We start from the raw sequence: 21,186 nt of genomic DNA on the forward strand, positions 1-21,186 counted from the left end.
ACATGTGTTCCTGGCTCTTATACAGTATCCCAGAATGCACTGAAACAACTTGCCGCTGCCAATCACCAGGACCATATCAAAGCCTATGCATTTATTTGTCAGGTTTCCTCCCACTGTCCAATATGCCTCCCTATTGGACCAGTGTGAAACACTCTCTAGACACAATGAATCACATACTGAGCACACTGAGCAGACCTCACTAACAGATCCTGCTCTCTGGTAAGTATAGAGCAATATAGATCTGCCTGCAGCCCCTCTAATAATTAAACAGAGCCAAAAACTATACTCTCCCACCAGCACCTACCTAGGAGGGTGCTACATGTAAAAAAAAAAAAAAAAAACTTCTGATTCACTCCCCAGAGTAGTACAGTGTTAATATGGTAACACTGTATTGCTCTGGTCACAGTATGTACATTTTTATTTTTTTACATACTGTCACCAGTCAGTGTCCCTGATCACCGCCACGCCAGTTATATGATGGCGCTATACTGCACTGGTAACAGTATGTGAAAATTAAAAAAAAAAAACGTGAAAAAAGCTATTTTTTTCTCTTCCTTTTCCAAAAAAATTACAAATTCAAAAAATGTGCCGTGCCTCTCACTAAATACCCCGGACTGTCTACTTTCCATAAAGGTGTTATTTGGGGGATATTTTTACTGTCCTGGCATTTTTGGGTCTCAGTACATCAGGATTGATTGATTTGCAGATATATACCATCATTTGTGGACTATATAACTTTCCTACATGCTAAATATTAAACACTGATTTGGGGTTATTTTCACCAAAGAAATGTAGCAGAATACATTTTGCCCCTAATTTATGAAGAAAGATTATTTATTTGCAAAATTTTATAACAGAAACACATGTTTTGTGTGGAAAAAAAAATGATAAAAAATTTCATATGGGTACAGTGTTGCATCACGCGCAATTGTCATTCAAATTGAACAGCGCTGAATGCTTAAAATTGGCCTGGGCAGGAAGGGGGTAAAAGTGCCTGGTATTGAAATGGTTAAAGGATAAGTTTACCTTTGGGAACATGTTACATGGTGGAACATGTAACATGTTTCCACTGCTGCGGTCTGTCCCCAATGCGCCACCTCTAGTGACAGCGAGTCGGGGATCTTCTTCCCACACTTGCTGTCATGCTGTCACAATTGAAAAATAAAATTCTGTGAATAGAAAAAAAACACAATTATCACTATCCTTTCCAGCTGCCAGCTTGTAGGCTCAAGCTAGTCCATTGATGGTTCCTGTCATTGTGTAACTGCCTGCCCATACGTGTTACAAGTGGACAGCTTACACTGACAGTCTACAGAAGCCTTGCTTTGCATCTGTGATCTGCAGGCTCCTATTAAAAAATTATAAATGCACATTGTTTTACCTGCAAAAAAATGTGCATTATTATTATTTTTAAAAATCTGAACTTATCCTTTAATGGAAAAGAGTGTATATCCACTGACAATCAGCCACTGCCCAGCAATATAGATCATGTCAAGCAAGATTCCCGCCATGACTGATGGTTTGGATTTTTAGAGGAACTCCACCTACTTCTTGATTTTTGTGTAGGGTTCCCTCCAAAAATCCATACTAGATCTGAAGCATCTGGAATAGAATTTGGAGGGGACCTCATGCGTTTGTTTATTTTTTGTGTGGGACCCCCCTTAAAATTAATTCCAGACCTGAATGACAAATCTTTTAATAAAAAAGAATGGTCATCCATTGCCGAAAAGTCAGTGCCCAGTGATATACTGTTGATTATGTTAAGCATAATTCTCGCCATGATTGATGGTATACATTTTTGGGGGGACCTCTAATGAAACTGCAACCCACACTGTACCTGTGGACTTCCATCATTATACGGCTTCCTCCCAGTCGTGAACATAGAGATTAGGGATGATCGAAGTTTTGAAAAGTTTGTTTCGACCAGAACACCCGAACTTCCCGAAAGTTCTTCAGTAAAGAACATTGGTAATCAAAAAACACAATTTTGAAGCCCTAAAACCCAATAAATGCCCATAAAAAGTGCCTAGGGTTCTGGGTCATGCCCCAGGGACTATTAATCACACAAAAAAAAGTTCTTACAAATTGTCGTTTTTGATAGAGAGCCAATTATTGAAAAAATTATTGAAAAAAAAAAAAAAGAGATTTCTTTGAATTTAGTGTCTGGGGGGTCTAAAAGGTGTACCTGTGAAGTTTCAGCTCTGTAGCATGTCCAGAACCAGAAAAAAAAGATTGTTTGTATTAGAATTGCAGTAGAGCAGGCATAGGGCTCCGCTATTTTCACACCCAGCCGTTTTTGTTGCAGGCGTTTATTGGGCTTTTTTTGTGGACATGTTTGGAGGCAGGCATGACATCTGAACTTCTGTGTAGGGGTATATATACACACACATATATGTATATATACACATACACACATATAGGTGTGAAAGTAGCGGAACCCTATGCCTGCGCTAATGAAATTATTTGCAGGCATAGGGCTCCGCTCCTATCACACCTATATGTGTGTATGTGTATAAATACATATATGTGTGTGTGTGTATATATACCCCTATACAGAAGTTCAGATGTTATGCCTGCCTCCAAACAAGCCTAAAAAATTCCCAAAAAAATGCCTGCAACAACACACCTGGGCATTTTTGTTGCAGGCATTTTTTTGTGCATTTTTTGGGCATCTTTGGAGGCAGGCATAACATCTGAACTTCTGCAAAGGGGTATATATACTGTGACAGGAAGTCAGGTAAATCTGTGGATGTAGTCACAGACAGGAGATACATTTCCACCTGGTTTAGAAAATTCACCAATTACTATAGGGTGTCGGTTGAAAAGGTAGCCAGGACGGCTTAAGGAAGTTGAAAGGCCTTCAGCTGTTTGGAATGAGGAAGTTAAGGCCTCTATAATTTGTCCAAAGTAAGTCTATTGATTGCTGCCTCCTAACGCTGTGTGAGCTGGGGAGAGGAGGACAGTCGGATGTGTGCCTACCAACGCTGTGTGAAGCCTGGGAGAAGGATTGCTGCCTCCTGACGCTGTGTGAAGCTGGGGAGAGGAGGACAGTCAGATGTGTGCCTCCCGACGCTGTGTGAGCATGGGAGAAAACCTCCTGGAGCGATGTGCGCTAAGGAGGGTAAAAAGTGTGAAAACTTCTCCAGGTGAGAAAATGAACTATTTCTATGTGGAAGAAATAAATGAACTGTTTGCTATGTGAAGAGACACGCAAAGGGACATGTTCAATGTGAAGAGGAAAAGGGACATGTTCAATGGACATTTGTTGTGTGAAGAAAAAACATGGACTATTGAGTGTCTGCTGTAGGATCAGCAAAGTTTGCCCAACAGTAGGTTGGAGACAGACTCCGTAGGTAGGTTCCTGTATGTGAGAAGGTAGCCGCCCACAGTGGCAAGGATTTATTTTGTGTTTTATTTTTATTTTGATGTTTTTGAGGCTTGCAGTCTGGTGAAGGAAATTGCATGAATAAACCAAACTGTTGTTTGCAACCACTTCTCGGCTATCTCCCTGTGTAACAAACCCCCTAAAGGGGTCATCCACACCCGCCACCGAGCTAATCCCTCACAATACACACACACTTATATGTATATATACACATACACACATATAGGTGTGATAGGAGCGTAGCCCTATGCCTGAAAATAATTTCATTAGCGTAGGCATAGGGTTCTGCTACTCTCACACCTATATGTGTGTATGTGTATATATACATATATGTGTCTGTGTTTATATACCCCTACACAGAAGTTCAGATGTCATGCCTGCCTCCAAAGACGTCCACAAAAAAGCCCAATAAACGCCTGCAACAAAAACGGCCGGGTGTGAAAGTAGTGGAGCCACTACCCTGCTCTACTGCAATTCTGAGACAAACAATCTTTTTTCTATGGCGGTCACCCTGACATTGAAGAGTTTGGTCACCCTGCCATAGCAGTCAGAGTCAGTTAACCCTGCACTACACTACAGTCACCCTGACACTTAACACTTTCCCTACAGAAACTAGATTATTGAATCTAACTATAGTGGAAAATAGTACACTAACTACACTAGATATCCCTTTCCTCACACTAATAATTGCTAAATGACACTTTTGAAGCAGGAGTAACAGAACTGCTTCCACTCTCTTCCACAGCCCCTGTATTACAATGCTAGAGATTTGGCGGGGCTATCTTATATACTGGGGGGCGTATTCACTACTGATTGGCCTCTGGACCCCCTAGTCACTCCAATCACATTCCTAGCATCCTCCTGCCCCCTCAATTGGCTTTTACTGATGGTTCTGGTCCAATCACTGGCTTTTAAAGCCCAGTTCCTGTCCCATTGCATTTTGGTCGGTTCTGATTGCCGAATTCCGAACTTTTTTAGCAAAAAGTTTGGAATTCGGCTGAATTTCGAACAGTCAATGTTCGGGGTGAACCGATGGTTGACCCGAACCGTTCGATCATCCCTAATAGAGATCAGATTTTCCCAGCCACCCACATACAAAGGTAGCCGACAACTTAGCTTGTATTCGTTTTGAAACCTTCCAGGATATGAACTGTTTATTCAAACACAGGCACAAAGAGATATACACTGTGGGACAATCCCCCCTCCCCCTTAGCAGCCAATCCACATACACATATACATCCCATAATAGGTTGATCTTAAGGCAGACAGAAACAATAGAAAAATGGGATACAGGCACTTACCAATAACAAACCCCACCCCACCCCACCTCACAATCTAGCAAGGTTCTATGAGAGACTCCAACAATCTTCAAGCAATCTGAAAAGTCAAATTGTTTATCTTTATATATTTCTTGAGGGATATTGTTCAGAAATATTATTGTCTCAAGTGAAAGAGGCCCTTCATTCTTTCAACACAAACCACACATATAGAACCCAGGATAACTGGGGTAACGCAAAATGCGGTGTTGTTGTACAGCGAGTCTGATTAGTGCACACTCGACTGGAGTTCTTGGTCACCCTGTGCCCCTAATAGACACAGGATGACTTACACATTTGAGAGGCCGGGGAAGCTGGAAAAGGAGTTTCTTGACCTCTCTAAAGTAATCTGGGATCCACAAGCCCCCCCCCCCCCCAAAGTGACTCCTGTCACAGGACCTTACTTGTTTCTTGATTTTTGTTTGGGTTTCCCTCATAAAATCCATACCAGACCAGAAGGGTCTGGAGAAGAATTTGGAGGAGGCCTCATGCTGTTTTTTTGGGGGTATATATAAGACCCCATATAAGACCCTTACCTAGGATAAGGGTCTGATACAGATAAATGTCTGTTTTTTTTGCAAACAGAATGAAGCAGCTGGGAGCTGTCATTTTGCCAGCAATTTAAATACACATTTTTCTTTAGAGGCCTCAATCCATTTATTTCTCCTTTTTCATTTATACCAGACTTGAAGGGCCTGGTATGAATTATGGTGGAACCTCCACACTTTTTGAGTGGTGGTCCCCCTTTATTATCTATATCAGATCCTCATTTTGAATAAACATCTTGTATAAATGAGGGAATTCCTGGCTGCTTTGCATACAATCAGAACAAATCGGTAGGGAGATTTCATTTTGTCACCTTTTTCTTTGTTGTCAGTTTTACGGCAGTAGACTTTATACATTGTACAGATGTGCCACTTCTCAGGCAGGGTCAGGGCATCCCCACGCATTTCATTTAATCACTTGCAGACCACCAACCGTACATTTACTGCAGCAGGGTGGCCGCTCTGCTCCTGATCAGGTACCTAATATGTGATCTGACACTTCTGGGTCTGGGGCGCGTGCCTCCGGCGACCTGCTCCCCCTGTGATCACACATAGCGGGAGCCCAGCGGCAGGTACCGCGAACTTGATATCTGTCATCACCCGCCGATTACACAGTACTCAGGCAGAACGGCAGTCTGTCTATGTAAACAAGTTCTGTCAGAAGGGAAGGCATTGATCCTGTGTTACTACAAAGCAGGAACACAGATCTTTGCCTTCCCCTAGTCAAAGGACCTCCCCCATATTGAGTTAGCACAACCTAGGCACACGGTTAACCCTTTGATCGCCCCTAATCTTAACTTCTTCCCAGCCAGTGTCATTAGTACTGTCACAGTCAGGGCCAGCCCTACCATGGGCCCCATTGGGTCCATTGGACCCAGGCTGAACTTGGAGAGGGGCAGCAAATTGGCTCCCAAGATTTTTATTCTAGCAGTTTTGTGTGGGTTTTGTGTGAGAACATCACTCACGTGACTGTGGTGTGCGTAATGACGTCAGACATCAGCGCACTCCATCTCACACAGGGCAGGCTGGATGTTCTAGGACGGTGGGCGTGGCAGACACACGAGTGACAGTAGGACTGAGGACAGACGGTGGATGTTTGGAGGACCGGTCTGGTGGTGAGTTATGGAAGAAGATAAAAGTATATATAATTATTTAAAAAAAAAATATTTATATAAAATAATGGATGTGGGGGCTTTTTGGTGGGCGTGATTTTTTTTGGGGGGGGCAGAATTTCATTCTTGGACTTGGATGTCTTGGGCCAGCCTTGGTGACAGTGCATATTTTTTAGCACTGATCACTGTATTAGTGTCACTGATCCCTAAAAATGTAATTTAGGTGTCCGATTTGTCCTCCGCAATATCACAGTCCTGCTATGAGTCACTGATCGCCACTATTACTAGTAAAAAAAAAAAAATAGATAAAAATATCCCATAGTAGTAGACGCTATAACTTTTGCAAAAACAAATCAATATTGGGATTTTTTTTACCAAAAATATGTAGCAGAATACATATTGGCCTAAATTCCTTATGTTTTATAACAGAAAAAATAAAAAATAGTTTTTTTTTTTCAAAACTGTCGCTCTTTTTTTGTTTATAATGCAAAAAATAAAAAACTGCAGAGGTGATCAAATACCACCATAAGAAAGCTCTATTTGTTTGGAAAAAAGGACACATGAACGTGTAATTGTCAGTTGAAGAACCACAGTGCTGTATCAGAAAAAATGGCCTGGTCATGAAGGGGGGTAAACCTACCGGAGGTCAAGTAGTAAAGGAATTGTGCATTTTTAATACTTCACTTTAAACTTTACTAAAATTGCTGCTCCCCACCGAATTGATTGATGCTGCCTATTAGGTCTATGAGAAACAAAACAAAAAAAAAAAAAACAATTATGGTCTGCTCCTCCCCCCCCCCCCCCCCCCACCTGTCATTGTTTAGACTATTGATGAGCTGAATACACCTGGGTTTGGTGAACAAAAATGAACTAATTGAACTAAATTTTGGGTGCCAAATCTGAATCCTATTGAAGTCTATGGCAGGTGAATGTTGAAAAAAATCAGAAATGCTATTTTCTAGGCTAATAGACAAAGGAATGTCAAACAAATGGTATGGAGAGCTAGGCACTGTCCTGGAAAACGTATTGAAAAAGGAAAAAAAAATGAAAAATTCAAGGTGCAATAATTTTTTTTAGCAATGCTAAAACATTAAAATGCACAATTCCAATAAATAACATGTAAAGAAATGCCTTTTTGGGACCTGCCACTGTGGTGCAGCACATTCCACAAATTTGAGAAAGGGAGCCAAGTCTACCAGCTGAAACGGCAGCAACTGTAATGCTAGCAATTTGGCCAAGCTAGCAATAAGACGCTGAGCATGTGGATGGCTGGGACAGTATTTCTTTTTACGTTTCAAATACTGGGTAGTGAAATTTGCCTGCTGCTCAAATCAAGCGGTGGTATACTGCTAGCAGATTGGGTGCAAGTGTCTGTGCCACTCATTGCTATACCATCATCCCTCTCAATGCTGGTATTTGAGAAGGCATGAGGTATAGTAGGGTTAGAGATCGTAGATGAGGACAGGCGTGCCCCGCCTGCAGAGGATGCACTATGTCGACTGTGACCACCATTTTTCACAATGGACACAGAGGCTGCTTGCCCTCTTTTCGTGGCCTGTGAGCATCAGCCTCTCCTTGTCGGCATTTCGGACATGATGTTGATACATATCAATATAGGGTATACGCAACTGACCAATAGATACTCAATGACCTGATATGATGTAATTGATAGCCCTATAGATGAGCTGTGGTGGTTATAAATGTACGCAAGTGACCAATTATCAATACTTTCACTGATATATGATGTAATCTATAATCCTATAGATGGATGATCTGTGATCCCTATAGAAAGATCCACAACTGAGCAAAGGTTACTGTGGCTGATGTCTGCAGTGATCTCTATTCCTACAGGTCTGAGGCCCCTATAGAAAGATCCACAATTGGGCATAGGTTACTGTGGCTGATTCCTGCAGTGATCTCTATTCCTACATGTCTAAGACCCCTATAGAAAGATCCACAACTGAGCAAAGGTCACTGTGGCTGATTTCTGCAGTGATCTCTATTCATACAGGTCTGAGACCCCTATAGAAAGGTCCACAACTGAGCAAAAGTTACTGTGGCTGATAGCAGTGATCTCTATTCCTAAAGGTCTGAGACCCCTATAGAAAGATCCAAAACTGAGCAAAGGTTACTGTGGCTGATATCTGCAATGATCTCTATTCCTATAGGTGTGAGACCCCTATAGAAAGATCCACAACTGAGCAAGGGTTACTGTGGCTGATTTCTGCAGTGATCTCTATTCCTACAGGTCTGAGACCCCTATAGAAAGATCCAAAACTGAGCAAAGGTTACTGTGGCTGATATCTGCAGTGATCTCTATTCCTACAGGTCTGAGACCCCTATAGAAAGATCCACAACTGAGCAAAGGTTGCTGTGGCTGATTTGTACAGTGATCTCTATTCCTACAGGTCTGAGACCCCTATAGAAAGATTCACAACTGAGCAAAGGTTACTGTGGCTGATTTCTACAGTGATCTCTATTCCTACATGTCTGAGACCCCTATAGAAAGATCCACAACTAAGCAAATGTTACTGCGGCTGATTTCTGTAGTGATCTCTATTCCTACAGGTCTGAGACCCCTATAGAAAGATCTAAAACTGAGCAAAGGTAACACGTTTCGGAGCATGCGCAGTAGATGGAAGAAAATAAGGCGCGCTCCTTGTGACGCTGGCTTGTGACGTCGGAGGAGTGACGCTTACTTACCATCGTGCGTCTCAGCCCTCACCCCCAGCTGGGGATTATTCTCGTTCCATCTCTGGATGGATACAGAGGGACACGAGTGAGACACCATACAGGTATCAAATCGCATAGGTACAAACCCCCAATGCGATCCGATTCAGGTGCGGACCAAAAAAATGGTCCTGCACGACTTTGGTCCGAATGTGATGCAAATTCAGCCATAGAATATGTATGGCTGAACTCGCAATGCACAGACATCTCATGTGATTTGCATAGCAGTGCAGTGCGAATTACATGTGATGTCTGACATCGCTATAGTGTGAACCGGCACTAAAATCTTAGTAAGTCAACTATTACGCCTTAAAATCTTAGTAAGTCCATACAGAGGAAAAACGGGCTCAGTCAGGTGACTTTAAGAGCTTAGGCATGGGAACAGGGCCATTTTTAATGCAGAGCAAAAGGGGCAGCTGCCACGGGCCCAGTCATTGTTGTGAGGCCCAAAATATCTGCCCCTGGAGCCCATGTTTCCTGCAAATGTGAATGTGAATTTGGGTGGACCCGAGAAAATGTTTGCCCAGGCTCCAATCAACATTAAAGATGGCCCTGCATGGGAACAAAGTACACCGTGTTCTCAACAGATACATCACCATATATTTTGCTGCATTCCAATACATAAAAAAAATACTGGCAAGAGAAAACATTTTGTCTTCAATGGGACTCTTTTCACATTAATGTTTCTTGTTGCAGTGCATTGTGGAAGCATCCCGTATGCTGTATTTTGGTTATAATAACCTGCATTTTCCCAGTCTATGCTAGGCAATGATTATAAAGACATGTTAACGTGCTAAATTGTGCTTCTCCCGTACTGGGAATAAAAACCAGCCCTGGAAATAATTTCATACCAGCCCCAGAGCATCATAATACCAGCCCAACAGCATAACGTCATTATTTTCTTGTTCATCAAAGGGAAACCATGCATTCTAACCAGTTCTGTACCAGAAGGTTTTACCCCCTTAATCACTTTAAAAACCGGTAGGATTTGCCCCCTTCCTGACCAGGCCCTATTTTGTGATTCGGCACTGTGGGGAAGCCGATAAGTCTACGTTGGTTTGCACAGGGCCACTCTGCCGCAGTAAAAAGGTGGCGGATGGTCGGGAAGTGGTTAATGACCAGGCCATTGTTTGCGATTTGGTGTTAATTTAACAAAAAATTGCGCGGTCATGCGACGCTGTACCCAAATAAAATGTATGCCCATTTTTTCCCCACAAATAGAGCTTTCTTTTTGGTTTTTGATCAAGTGTGCAATTTTTATTTTTTGCGCTATAAGCAAAAAAAGAGCGACGATTTTTTTTAAAAAACAATATTTTTCACATTCTGCTATATAACATTCTCAAAAAAAATAAAAAAATTTTAAATCAAAATTTTTTAACATTTTAGGCCAATTTGTATTCTGCTACATATTTTCGGTAAAAAAAATCCCAATAAGCATATTTTAAATGATTTACGCAAAAGTTATCGCGTCTACAAACTATGATAAAGATTTATGTCATTTTTTATTTATTTATTTATTTATTTATTACTAGTAATGGCGGCGATCTGCGATTTTTAGCGGGACTGCAACATGGCGGCGGACAGATCAGACCCCTAACTGACATTTTTGACACTTTTGGGGGGACCAGTGACATTACTACAGTAATCAGTGCTAAAAATATGCACTGTCACTGTAATAATGACACTGGCAGGGAAGGGGTTAACCCAGGGGCGATAGAATAACCTGAACTAATTATCTAGCCATCTGGACAGAAACAATGTGAGGTCATTAACATTTAACAATGGAACAGACAGACTTAACACAATCCACATCCCACCTCAATAGACAGACAATAAGAAAAGACTGCCATTGACAGTCTGTCCATCTCCTACATTGAAGTACATGGAATACACATCTAAGCATTGCTTTGATTATTTAGGAGTCACAGACTTCATGGCAACAGGCTATAGGTGTCACAGTGTAAAGTGGGATTAAATCTTCATATTTCTTGAGAGATATTGTTGATAAATATTACTCTCCCATTTGAAGTTATCCAAACCATTTTCTCAGTGTCCATTAAGAATCTGTCTTTCACTCCCAGTGATGGTGAGTACCGTCACAAATACTACAGCTCTATCCATATAGGCGGTTATCTGATCTCTCATTTCTTGCACTCTCCAAATGAGCAGATCTATGCAGGATGAATTTAGGACAAAACAAAAATGTCTGTATTTAGCGAGAGCAGTGATCACTAATTAATTGTATTAGAAAAGTGTGCACCTAGCTTGGGGTGGTTGGGATCTGCTGGAAGGAGGAAACACAGCCACAGGTGTGTGCTAATGAGGTCAGCTGATTAATTCCTTCCTGTGTCTTATGGTGACCATACACTATATGAATAAAATCATCCGAAATTTGGACGGTTCGTTCATTTTTCACCCAGTTAATGGGCACAAATCGGTAATCGGTTGTGACGTTTTTGAGCCAAATAAAAATGAAGGACAAGTTTTGAAATTTTATGCTGAATGAACGATAAATTGAAAGGTTAATGTTTTTTCTCGGCCAAACTGTTTGCACTCGGTATATGTGAAAAAACAGACAAAAAAAGGATTCATTTATGTCCTTTGAACGATTTATCAGTCATTACATCACTCTCACGGCCGGAATGAGTTTGAACAATTTTTCATGTATCAATAAAATTCATCACCAAGAAACATCCCAGAGTTCTTATAGAATCTTAGTAGCGCAAGGATGGAAAAACCCTCCTATCATAAAGTGCAAATATGCATACATAGCCTATAAAAGCATAAATTAAATAAATAACTGTGACAAGTCCTTCACAAGTCCTTATGTAATATATCACAGTGTGAAGAGGGTCTTGTCGGTGCCAATACAGGGGTCACCAAAGGATGTCACCACCACCAGTGCTGGGGGAGATTTAGCCAAAATGCACACTCACCAGAAGACCATGCCTAACCACTCTCATGGAATAGGCTAAAACCGCATGAATAAATCAGATGGCTTCCTCCCGGTATAGATGGCTGCTGCACACTTACTCCTCTCATATATGGTATATGGGTGACAAAACAAAGAACACCTCCATAGCGTGATAACGTTTCAACATCAATTTATTTGAAGAAGACAGTACACAGTCCGCGGTCCCGCTGCTTACACCAGACGCCAGAGCACCTTCCCCATCACAAAAGCTCTGGGGGACAGGGGGGCTTGATTTTTTTTTATTTAATTTTTTTAAATTATTTTAACACCTTTCCTTTAATTTTTTTTCTTTTTTTTAATCATTTTTATTGTTATCACAGTGAATTTAAATATCCCCTATGATAGCAATCTGCAGTGACAGGTACTCTTTTTAAAAAATTGGGGTCTTTTAGACTCCAGATCTCTCCTCTGACCTTAACGCATCGGACCACACCAAAATTGGTGTGATAAAATGCTTTCCCAATTTCCCAATGGCGCTGTTTATTTCTGGCGAAACAGAAGTCATGAAATGCTCGTAGCTTCTGGTATCTTAGGCCATAGAGATGATTGGAGCCATTCTCGTCTCCAATCAGCTCTATGGTTAGATAATTGAACTACCGGCTGCACTCTCGGGTTAACCGGTGGGACAGGAGAGCCCGAGAGAAACCACGGAAGGTGGAGGGGGGAGGGGGAGTCACCTCCCACTGCTTGTAAAAGCAGTCTAGCGGCCAATTATCCACTAGGATCGCTTTTAAATGTAAGCCGACTGCTGGCTGTAAAAAACGATACCAAGATGATGCCTAAATCTGCAGGCATCATCCTGGTATAACCACTCAAAGTCCAGCAACGTACCAGTACATTGCTGGTCCTTGTTTGGCATATAGTGTCGTTTTTTTTCTTTTTCATGCAGCCTGTGGGCAGAACGAAAAAAAGAACCTAACAGAAATCTCCGCAGAAAAATTGAGTAGTATACACACCATTAACTGCCCAAACATCCAAACCCACTTCTTAATGGCGGATATACATGACAAAATTCCATGTATATCTAAAGGTATTTTAACTGCAGTAGCAAACGCTGTTTGTGTCAGAATATGTAAAATCAGTGTGGCAGCCAATGAGTGTAACTGCAATGCAAACAGGTTAACACAAGAATGAAAAACAAACAAAGTACAGTAAAAGTACAGTAGGAAGAGTAGAAGAACATAAAAATAACTGAAACGTTATATATTTTTTGTTTATTTCTGTAATTTTTTTACATTTTATTTGTGAAAAAAATTTGAAAAAAGTGACGCTCATGTGGACATGTGAAAAAAGTGACGCTCTGTCACTTTTGTGACAAAGGCGTTCAGCATAGCCAATTGAAATAAATAAACCAAATTGTATCAGCGTCTCGCTTTAGGGGCAACTAAGTACGGTGCCAAAAGCTGGTCGTTAAGGTCCACACTTATTAGTCGTGGACACAGAGGGGTTTCTCCATAACACCAGTTGCCATAGTAATTTCGACTGTCATGTCTGCGTGAAGGGATGACAAAATGAAAACATTCCGTGTATCCCTCCACTTCACTGCAAGCAATTTGTCCCAAACTATCTTGCCGCTGCTCCCTATGTAGTCTGGGCAGTTGGGGAGCTCCACAGTGCTATCTTTTCCCTTGTAGACCCGGAAACAGTGTTGCCAACCGTCCGTATATTTACAGACAGCCCGTAAAATCAGGGCACTTTTCTCCTGCCCGTAAATGCCCGTAGCAGGAAAAAAGTGCCCGTTAAAAAGATGGCTGTGGCGAGACAAACTGACTGCGCATGCGCAGCGTGCGCCTCTCGGTTTCGGTCACTCACTCACACTCAGTCAGTCAGTCTCATGTCTCCTCCCCCGCCTGTGCCCTGCCCACATGGCCCGCCCAGAATTTTCCCGCCACTTCCTGCCGCTACCTCCCCCAGCCTAAATAGCCCAGGACCGAGCAGGTGCCCGCGGCGCGCGCAAGCAAGCCAAGCCAGGAGGAAGGAGCCTGCTGGAGGTGCCGAGGTGGACAGTGGAGGAGTCCGACGACCGACCCCCCACGAGGATCCATCCATCCATCTGGCTGGCACACCACCATCCACTCCACTGTCTCTCCATCTGATCTTCTCCAGTGAGTACTCCTCCTAGTCTCCTCGCTTCCGAGTCCAGTGGGGACTCCAGTCCAGTCCCCACCACAGTCCTGGTCCTGGCCTTGAGCCCAGGGCTGCTGGAGGATCCATCCATGCCATTCGTCGCAGGAAATGCAGAATGCGGAAGAAAGTCCAGCTTAAACAAAATGTGTTATGCCCAAAGGAGGATCAATTGGGATGTCACAAGAATGATTGCAGAGAATTTCAATTGTTGTGCTGCTGTATTCCTTCACCTAAGTTTGACTAATAGAACCTACACCCTGGGGGACAATACCATCTAACTAGAAAAGACAAGCATACGGTTGTAGAAAACAATATGAGTGCCAGAGCAGGTAAAATGTACAATATAGGCCTATCTACTACATACAAAATAGTCTGTTGTTAGGGAGACTGCACACAAATTTGACCATTCAAGCCGGTAACTATGGTGGAAAATTCTACTTTTATATAACGGGCAGCATAATGCTGCCCCACAGTGTGTAATGGAGCATAAGCTTTTAATAACTTTATTGCATCATGTTTTGTGATATTCCTGAGAGACATAGGACACTGAGGACAGCCTCTGTTTCACACAGTCTATGACAAGCTTGTTTGGTGACGGGTCTGTCTGTCCACCACACTCCACACAGTTAGCTTCTAACTGTAAGAAGACACACTTTTGGGTAATACACACACACTACCACTACTGTATCAAAGCTGAATTTGCAGGAGAGGCTATAACACACTACGTATGACCCATTTACTGTCAAGAGGTTAAAGTGTTTTCTTCTAAGGTTATCATGATCAAGAGCATGCAATAGAATTATAGAATTAACAGGACAGGAAAAAAAATGTTAATATACTCATATATACTAATTATATGCCATTGCCAATGCTCCTACATCACAAAAAAAAAAAAAAAAACTGCTCTTTCATTTCCAGTAATTCATGCAAGGTAGTGAAAAAATAAATGGAATTGATAAGAAGCCTGAAAAAAAGTCCATTGTGGGCAGGCCCAGCCCCCCACCCCAGTCAGTCCATTCCACTCTAGTCTAGTAGTCCAGTCAGAGCCAGCATTCTTTTACCTTGAAATCTCCCCCAAATCACACTGTTAATTGCAAATTGTATTTGTTTGCAACATAAAGACTTAAATTTGCACTTAAAATGTAATTTTGTACGTTTTTGAAAATGCCAGTAAAAAATTTGCTCTGCCAGTAAATTTTGAGTGTCGTGTCAGTGATTTTTAATGTAACGGGTTGGCAACACTGCCCGGAAACTAACTGTATAGCCTGTGGCCCTGTCACAGAGCTTATACAGCTTGACCCTGTATCTGGCACGCTTGCTGGGGAGATACTGTTTCATAGCAATGTGGCCAGTAAACTTAGTCAGGGACTCATTAACGCAGACAACTTGTTGGGGGGGAAACAAGGCTGCAAACCGCTGATTGAAGTGGTCTACGAGGGGCCAAATTTTGTGGAGCCGGTCATATTCAGGGTCTCCCCAAGGACGAAAGATTTCATTGTCGTTGAAATGCATAAACCGCAGAATTTGCTTGTATCTCGCCCTGGACATGGAGTACACGCGCATATGGTGAATTGGGCTAGTGGACCAATATAACCGCAATTCACTCTTTTTGGTTATGCCCATGTTGAGGGAAAGGCCCAGAAACGTCTTAAACTCGGAAACCGTTACAGGTTTCCAGCCAAATTGTCTGGCAAGGGGCAAATTTGGGTTGTCGGCGATGAATTGACCAGCATATACATTTGTTTGGTCCACAATAGATCTGAAAAGATTTTCCGTGAAAAACAGCTCATAAAAATTCAGGGGAGTAAAATTGGATGTTTCCACTTGGATTCCAGGTTGGCCAGTGAATGGGGGAAGTACTGGCTCTGTAGTATCAGTGGGTTGCCATTCAGGATATGCCAGGGGGGGCACTATGGGCTCTACGGGCCTGTCTTCGAATACGCGGTGGCTGCAGACCACTACTTGTGCTAGCCACAGCAGCAGCTTCAACTGCACTTATGGGACTCGCCACGTCACCAAGTGTTACTGCAGTGCTGGTTGTACTAGGTCCAGGGTGTACTAGGCAGCTGGTGCTCACCAGATCACCAGAAGGCTGAGCGCCACTAGTACCGACACTCTGCTCCATACGAGCACGCTGCGATCTCTGCACCTCTTCAACTCCAGAATGGGGTCAGGTACGCCTGGTTCTAACAGGGACCCATCCATCGTCTGAGCTATCTGTCAGGGAGCCACTGCTCTCTTCAGGTTTCTATACTAACCCTGATTCTGCCAGTGAGGCTTCCCCATCGCTCTCATCTGACATGGTCAGTATACTGCAGGCCTCTGCACTACTGTACCACCGTTTTGTCATTTTAGCAACTAAATTTACAGATACAGTATTGTGACTCACAGGTAAAAAAGCACCTGGTTGTAAAGGACTATTTCAACCGCTACCAAAAAAAAACTGCTAATGCTAGCAGGGATCAGGCCTGACTCTGCTAACACAGCAGTTTTGTGTTTTTTGTAAGTGACAGCAATCTATTGATTACTACACTTGCCTGGGTGGGGTGGGCTGGGCGGAGGGGCTAAATGCTGGCAGGAATCAGTGCTGATCGTGCAATCACCGTGTTTTGGGAACCCTAAACTATTGGGGACGATAGTATAGTTCTGATCAGATCGGATATTGATCTGTTCAAACAATATACTAGTAATGGAGGTGTATGTGTGTGTGTATGTGGTAATCAAAGGGTTATTTCTAACTTTGCGCCGGGGATCTGCGATATCCTAAACTGACGTTAACACTAACTAATGTCACCTGTGACACTAATAATAGTGATTAGAAAAAAAACTGTACACTATAAAAGTGACACTGTGACAGGGCAATGGAGGGTATAACCGGGGGGGATCAGGGAGTTTATCTTTATTGGGGGATGAGGGGTGGCGGGGACCCTACACCTACTTGGGACAGAAATGTACTCGCTAGCGCTAACTGAAGTCACAATCACACTATCACAGATATACAGAAAAACACTATATTACCTGTGTATAATGTGCAATGTGACAGAGGGGAAGGGGTTAACTGGGGGGGTATCAGGGGGTTAAATCTTTATTGGGAGGGTGGCAGTATCCTAACCCTAAAAGGAACGGCCGCAAGCGCTAACCACCCGGACCACATCCAGGAAGTGCAAGGCAAACTCCTGGGGATGCTTAGGTGGCACACACAGCAAAGGCATAACTATATCATCATTGAGGTGGAACGCAGAAACCACCTTGGGAAGAAACCACTGATTCGGTTGCAGAACCACCTTATCTTTATGAATGATCACATAAGGAGAACAGCAGGATAAAGCCGCCAATTCGGATACTATGTGAGCCGACGTGATGGCAACCAGAAAGGCAACCTTCTGTGACAACACAGACAGAGGAACCTTCCTGATGTTTTCGAAGGGAAGTTGTTGTAACACAGACAAAACTAAATTCAGATCCCAGAGAGGCAAAGGAGCTCTCCTCGGGGAGCCAAATGCTGCACCCCCTGAATGAAGGTGCGGACCAAGGAATGCGACGCCAAAGGTCGCTAAAAAAAGATGGCCAAGGCTGACAATTGACCCTTGACCATAGTCAGTGCGAGACGCTGATCCACGCCCTTCTGCAAGAAGGCCAAGACCCTCGCCACCGAGAAGGAACGAGGATGAAGACCCTGCGATTCGCACCAAGCAATATACGCTTTCCAGGTGCAGTGATAAATCTTTCTGGAAGTGGCTTTACGAGACTTCAACAAGGTAGGGATGACCGCCTGTAGAAGACCTCTATCCCTCAGGACCTGGCTTTCAACAGCCATGCCGTTAAAGCCAGCGACTGTAAAGCAGGATGGAAGATCGGTCCTTGAGACAGAAGATCGTCTCTCAGCGGAAGACGCCAGGGAGGTTCGACGACCATCTGAACGATGTCTGCGTACCAGGACCTTTGAGGCCAGTCCGGGGCCACTAGAATGACTGACATCCGTTCCGACGCCACCCTGCGGAGGAACCTGGACAGCAGTTGAATCGGAGGAAAGGCATAAATCAGCCGATAGCGGTGGCAAAGCACCACCAACGCATCCGCCAGAGGATCGCGAGTTCTGGCCAAGAACCTTTCCACCTTTTTGTTGAGATGGGACACGAATAGATCCACGTCCGGTGTCCCCCACTGGGCACATAGCGGATGCAGGGACCATTCCCCATGGTCCAAAGTCTAGCGACTCAGATAGTCTGCCTGCCAGTTTTCCACACCCGGAATGTGAACAGCCGAGATCGCCGGTACATGCGATTCGGCCCAAGAAAGGATCTAGGCCACTCCCTAGGCCGCCCGGGCACTCCTGGTGCCCCCTTGGTGATTGATATAGGCCACGGCCGTGGCATTGTCTGTCCGTTGTGGCATTGTCTGTCCGGACACCACCTGTAGCTGAGATGACCACCGGATCAGACAAAGCTTTATCGTTGGAGCTCCAGGACGTCAATAGGCAACAAGGTCTACCCCGCCGACCAAGTCCCCTGGGCACAAAGCATGCCCAGAACTCCTCCCCAGCCTGACAGACTGGCATCCGTGGTGAGAATCGTCCACAACAGAGGCCGAAAATTCTGGCCCTGCATCAAGGACAGCGACTGGAGCCACCACAAGAGATCCGACCTTACTCGACAACTCAAGGAAATTCTCCTTTCCAATTTCTGAGGCGTCCTGTCCCACCTGTCCAGGATCTCTGCTTGCAGAGTCCTGGTGTGAAATTGAGCAAATGGAACTGCTTCGAAGGCCGAAAACATCAGGCCCAGAACCCGCATGCAGGTCCGCAAGGAGGAAAGATCGTTGTGCCTGAGAGCCCTGATCTCTTCCCGTAAAGTCCATACTTTGTCCTCCGGAAGGAAGACCCAAGAGTGAGCGGAATCCAGGACCATCCCCCAGGTACTGGAGACGAGTTGAGGGAGTCAGTGCTGACTTCTGAAAGTTGATGGTCCACCCAAAATCATGTAGCGTCTGAACCGTCACAACCAGATCGCTTGCCAAGGTCACACATGAGTTCGACCTTAACAAGAGGTCGTCCAGGTAACCGAGGACCGCAATGCCCCGTAAACGCAGTAAAGCTAGAACCGGAGCCAACACTTTGGTGAAAACTCTGGGAGCTGAAGCGAGACTGAAAGGTAACGCCACAAATTGGTAATGCTCCCCAGCCACCGCGATGCGGAGATATTTCTGACGACCCTCGAAAATAGGGATGTGCAGATACGCATCCTTCAAGTATATGGATGCCAGGAAGTCCCCGGGCCTCAACAATGTCACCACCGACTGGATGGATTCCATCCTGAACTTCTGTACCCGCACAAAGCGGTTCAGAGATTTCAAGTCCAGAATCGGACGTACCTTGCCCTCTTTTCTGGGCACCCTTAATAACGAGAGCTTCTTTTAAGCGCTAATGAGTGCATCCATTTTGCACTTTCCCACGCTACCGAGGAGGAAGATTCCTCCTCTTCCCGCTCAGACGCGGGGGACCGGACCCCTCAGGGGTCCGTGGCAACCAATTCAGGCTCAGAATCAGAGGACTGGGAGGGCATAGGCCATTTTTTGGAGGAGCGTTCCGACATCAGCAGATGCATCTGAGACACCAAAGTCGAAAGGGCAGCAGATAAGGAGGCCATGGAGGAGGATTTAGAGCCCATTCAGACTAGCGCGACACGACTTTGGAGGGCGACTTGCAGAGACTTCACATAATGGAAGTCTATGCAAGTCGCTCCCAGGTCGCCCCAAAGTAGTACAGGACCCTTTTTCTAAGTCGGAGTGACTTGTGTTGCTCCTATTAGAATGGCTCCTGTACTAATCAATGAAGAAAGTGGGGTTCCCCTTGTGGGACTTTATAGGCACATAAAATATATACTGTGTAGAAAATTATATGAAAAGAGTATTGAAAAAATATAAATTTTTATTGTAAACACAAATAATGATTAAAAGCAGTACAGGCAAAGGAGAGACAGATATATCAACCGTAGTAGTCTGAACTAAAACCCAACATGTTTCGAAGCCAAAGGGAAGATTTTGCTTCTTCTTCAGGGGAGGGGTTCAAACGGTACTCTAATGAATAAAAAAGTATAAATAGTACAAAAACCATAAATTTTGGAGGTTTTTTGAGGAAGGAAGATATTCCAACATAACTTTATAGAGTTTTATACAGTTATTATGATAACAATAGTAACGAGTACTTACAAGGTTGAGAGAATAACTGTACTCAGGTAGCCTGCACGGTTAAAAACATCTGGTGGGTGCGAGTGTCCTTGCAGTCAAAAATGCAATGAGTAAGATGGTAAATGGTTATTCTAGCCAATGAACCAGCCGCTGTTGACATCAGGCGTGCAGCCCCCAATCAATGGACGTCTGAAGTCCTTAATTGGGAGAGGCCAGAGATAGCCTTTTAGGCGTAGGTGAGTGGCAAAGGTGTAGGTAGCGCCGGTCTGAAAAATGGACAGAACAGGGCTAAGTACATTGATATATGTAGCAAAATAAGCAAGAGAGAGGCTGATAAGTGTCGGCATATAAGATAGCTGTATATCTATGAGTAATATGGTAAGTATATAAAGAGCATAATGACATAAAAATATATACCAAAAAGGTAGCCCAATATAAAATGGGCAATAAAAATTGCATTGCAATAGAATATAGCTAGAACAGCGAAGCCGATCAGAAAGAAATATAAAGATTTTTTGGAAAACTGATTAACATGTATAAAATTGATACCTGAATGTAGATGGTAGTAAGGCAAACAGCGTCCTCTCAGCACCACAGCCAGCAAGTAAATGCGCTGGCTGTGTGTTGCGAGAGGTGCACTATAAAAGTGCTAGTTAATTGGTGCAAGACGTGACACAGCTGGCCTCAAGGGAAGGGCTTCCCGGAACGCCGGTGCCGAGCCCGCCCACAGAACCATGCGTCACCCCTGACGCGACGTGGGCGGGATCGGCATCTGCGCTCCACCGACACGGGGGTCAGAGCCGGAAGTGCC

This window comes from Pelophylax lessonae, assembly GCF_965119305.1.
Source record: "Pelophylax lessonae genome assembly, chromosome: 9".
NCBI classification, from domain to species: Eukaryota; Metazoa; Chordata; class Amphibia; order Anura; family Ranidae; genus Pelophylax; species Pelophylax lessonae.